Below are 4,132 nucleotides of genomic sequence, written 5' to 3' on the forward strand. Positions count from 1 at the left end.
CCCGTTGATAACCGTAGGTTTTTCTGCCCCCTCCCCTGCTAAAGTAACGTAGCCATTTGCTGAACATGGATTTTACGTTTATTCTGCATTAGTTTGCGCTTCTGGCAAGTTCAGTTGACAATATATGCCTACGTGACCGTGTAGTTAGATAATGAATCAAGAAAAATGAAAATGAGAAAGTGATTCTCACTGGCCCGAATGGAATTGTTCGTTTTGATCAGCCCCATGCATCACCCCCACTTTTCTGTTTTCTTAGGACCCGGAGGGGAATTGTCGGTTAAACTAATCCAACAGATGGCGCCACAAAAAGTAGGTCTGTCTTTTTCATTGAATTGCATTAAGAAAAAGCAAAAATAATTAAAAACGTGATGCTCTTTGCAAATAAACAAAAAAGAAAACTATTACTTATTATTTCAAAAAAGAAAAAGTCATGAAAATATGTAATTTAATATGAATAAAATTTAATTTTGAGATACATTTTGAAAGCAGTTCGATTATATATTTTTGTGATTTATTTTGCTCATACACTACCACTACATGCACATACATGGTCGAGGCAGGGGGCTGGTTTGGATCATCCATTCACTGAGGACAAAGAAATATTAACACAGTCGAGAAACGGAGATAAAAATACCGTACCGCTATAGGGCCATCTGTCGGAAAATTCAGTAATTTCGTTTAAATTTCTCATCGGGGAATGTGCTAATAAAACGTTATTTTAGCTCATAACGTCAAGATAATGTTTGGTAACGTTACATCCACACTGCCGCCTTCCCCTTGTTACTAACCGTAGGTTTCGGCATGACCCCCCTCCCCTAAAGTGGTAACGTAGCTTATAAACGGTCCATAGCCTAGGGTGATCCAATAATACATTGGAAATTTTTTCAAATATTGATGCATATCGCTCGGAAATGTTTTCAAATACACGCAAAAATAAATCCATTAAAAAAATTATATTTAGAGGTGGTTCAAGCCCCATTAAGTATAAACACGTATTTATCATAAGAAAAAAAGGTGTTTTTTGAAAATTGTATTCAGAATCGTCAATATTAGCTGAATCGAATTGAAACTCAACATTTCTGTTCACTAGCCCAAGAATACAAAAAAAATTTGACTTTAAATATCATCCGCATAATTATAATTTCATTGCGTTTTTTAATGCGAATAGTTTCTAATATGTAAAATACTATACTTTATACTGCTAATTAGATGTTCACATAAATTGTTTAAAAAATTTATTATTATTTTTAGCAAGTTTCTCTTAGAATAGAGATAGAAAGTCGCGGGTTTTTCAAAAATGGCCCACTTTTTATCCACTATTCAGTTGGCGTGAGTTAATATTTTATTCAATTAAACAAAATAATCTTTAAATAATTCATTATTTATAAATATTTGCTCCTATAGTACTGCTAGATAGTTGCGATTGTTTCTGAAATTTTTAACTATTTGTCGACTATTAATTAGTGAGGTAATAATAAATGCAAGTTAACAAACATTATTGCTTCAATAAAGGATTATTGTTCATAACTATCTTCTCTTATAGTAATGCTAGATACTTGCGGTTTTTTCCGACATTTTCAACTTTTTGCCCACTTTGTACATACAGTGCGATAATAAATAATAAAATCTAACAAACCTAATTGCTTAAAGAAATGATCTGAAATGAAACCGATATTTGAAATATATTTCATATTTTTTACAAAGATCCCAGTGATTTCCCCGGGAATCTCCAGGGTTGGTAGGGGAGGGGGGCTGATATTAAAATATTTGCAATATACATTTTCCTTTTACGCTTTGAAATGAACTTCTTATTGTACTTGAAAACAAAACTTTTACAAGTCATTTACACACCTATTCCTCCCACCTACTGCTAATTATTCTATTCTTTGTTTTCGTCTCTCGTGTGAGATAGTTTTTATTTGAATGATTATTTTTTAATCATTAGGAAAAGAGCCAAAATGATTCACTTGAAAAAATACAATAATGCTTAATAAATGATTTTCGTTTAGGTTCACTTATTATTTGTTCATAACTAAAAATTCATAGCAAAACCAAAGACTTCAGAAAAAAGCAATTCTCTAGCATTACTCTAAGAAAAGATAGTTATAAACAATAAGACACTTTTTATATAAGTATGTTTGTTACCTTGTAATAATCATTACCTCACTAAGTTTAAAATGGACAAAAATTTAAAGGGTTCAGAAAAAACCGCAATATTTTAGCACTTCACTAAGAGAAGATAACTGTTAACATTAATGAATTGCTCAAATGTTTAAATGGTAAATTGAATTAATTATTACCTCATTCCATGTGAAGAGTAGACAATTATTTGAAAATTTCAGAAAAAACATCGACTGTCTAACATTATTTAAATTGAATATTCTTAAGGGCATGTGATACCAGAGTCATATCTTGTGATAGTTAGAAAATGATCGATTTGACCAGTTTTAGGTTCCCCCGCTTTTTTCCTAGAATAATAAATATTTTTTATTAAAAATTTGGGACATGATAGTGAACATGACAACGGACGTCCCCGCACACTTTTTTGTGGGTTAATGTAAAAAATGTTAATTTTGCTAAATTTGACGTGTGTATTACGAGGTTATGTGTGTTACAATTATCTCTCATAATTATTCTTGAGTGCTACCATGGACATAGACCTACACTATTAGAATGACAGAGAGCTAAAAAATGATCCTAACCTCAAAATAGTGCACATACATACCATTTTTATTTAGCACAATACAATTTTTTCTTTATATCCCTCATAGAAACGTCCGGGGACGTCCGTTATGATATCTTATAGCATCTCCGAATTCAGTTTTAAAAAATTTTCATTTTTATGGAAAAAAAGCCCGGGGAACTGTATCCGATTAACCACACGACGAAATATCACATCCCCTTAAGAATAATAATAAATTGTTCAAACAATTAATTTTAGTAACTTCAATTCATTACTGACCATGCTCTAATTGCAAATTGGACTGAGAGTGTACATTATTATTAAGAATAATAATAAATTCTTTAAACAATTATCTTTGTTAGAATTTATTAAGTATAGTATTATTCTAATTGAAAATTTGACAAAAAGTGAAACATTATCAAAATAACTGAGACTTTCTAACTCTATTCGAAGAGAATATGTCTAAAAACCATGATAAATTGTTTTAAATACTACTGTAAACATCTAATCATCAGTACCCTACCGAAAAGAATCTTTGATTATATACTAAAAATTCTTTAGGTCAAAGAAGTTCAGAGAAATTCTCCGCAGGCACTCAGGTAGATATTTTTAAAGGTCCAGGGAGCTCGTTTAAATGGTCTGAAAGCTTTAAAATATCCTTTCCGAAATTGAAATAAGAATACGATCATAAATAACAAGCAAAGAGCTCAACGAAGAGCCACGAATTGTTTTTCCAAAGTTCCGGAAGTTTTTTGCGTATCGCCTCTCGCAAATGGCTCATAACTTAAACGTAATACTCCTTATTGACCGTACGACCTTGTGGTAAGAATTCCTGATGCACTACGCCACGGAAATGAAAGAAGACAGTGAGCAAAACCTTCACATTTGACCGAACTTAACGTGCTTTTTTCGGTCTTGGAGACTCAGGATGCTTCCACTGAGACGATTGGGCTTTAGTTTCGACGTCATAACCATATACCCACGATTCATCCCCAGTTATAATCCTTTTGAGAAAATCAGGATCATTATTGACTTCATTCAACATCTCCTGAGCGATGGTCATGTGATGGATCTTTTGATCAAAGTTAAGCAGTTTTGGAACAAATTTCGCTGACACACGTCTCATGCCCAAAACGTCCGAAAAGATAGCATGGCATGAGCCAACCGATATGCCAACATCTTCAGCAACTTCTCTGTTGGTAATTCGGTGATTTTTCAACACCATTTCTTCCACTGCTTGAACGTTTTCATCTGTTGTTGACGTGCTGGGACGTCCAGGGCGAGGTTCGTCTTCGATATCCTCTCGGCCTTCTTGGAACAGCTTGTACCACTTATACACATTTTTCTTAGTCAGAGTAGACTCACCGTATGCAACCGTCAACATTTCAAGAGTCTTAGAGCACTGGATTCCATTTTTCACACAAAATTTAATGCAAACTCTTTGCTCCA

Source organism: Belonocnema kinseyi, chromosome 9 (genome assembly GCF_010883055.1).
Source record: "Belonocnema kinseyi isolate 2016_QV_RU_SX_M_011 chromosome 9, B_treatae_v1, whole genome shotgun sequence".
Lineage (NCBI taxonomy): Eukaryota > Metazoa > Arthropoda > Insecta > Hymenoptera > Cynipidae > Belonocnema > Belonocnema kinseyi.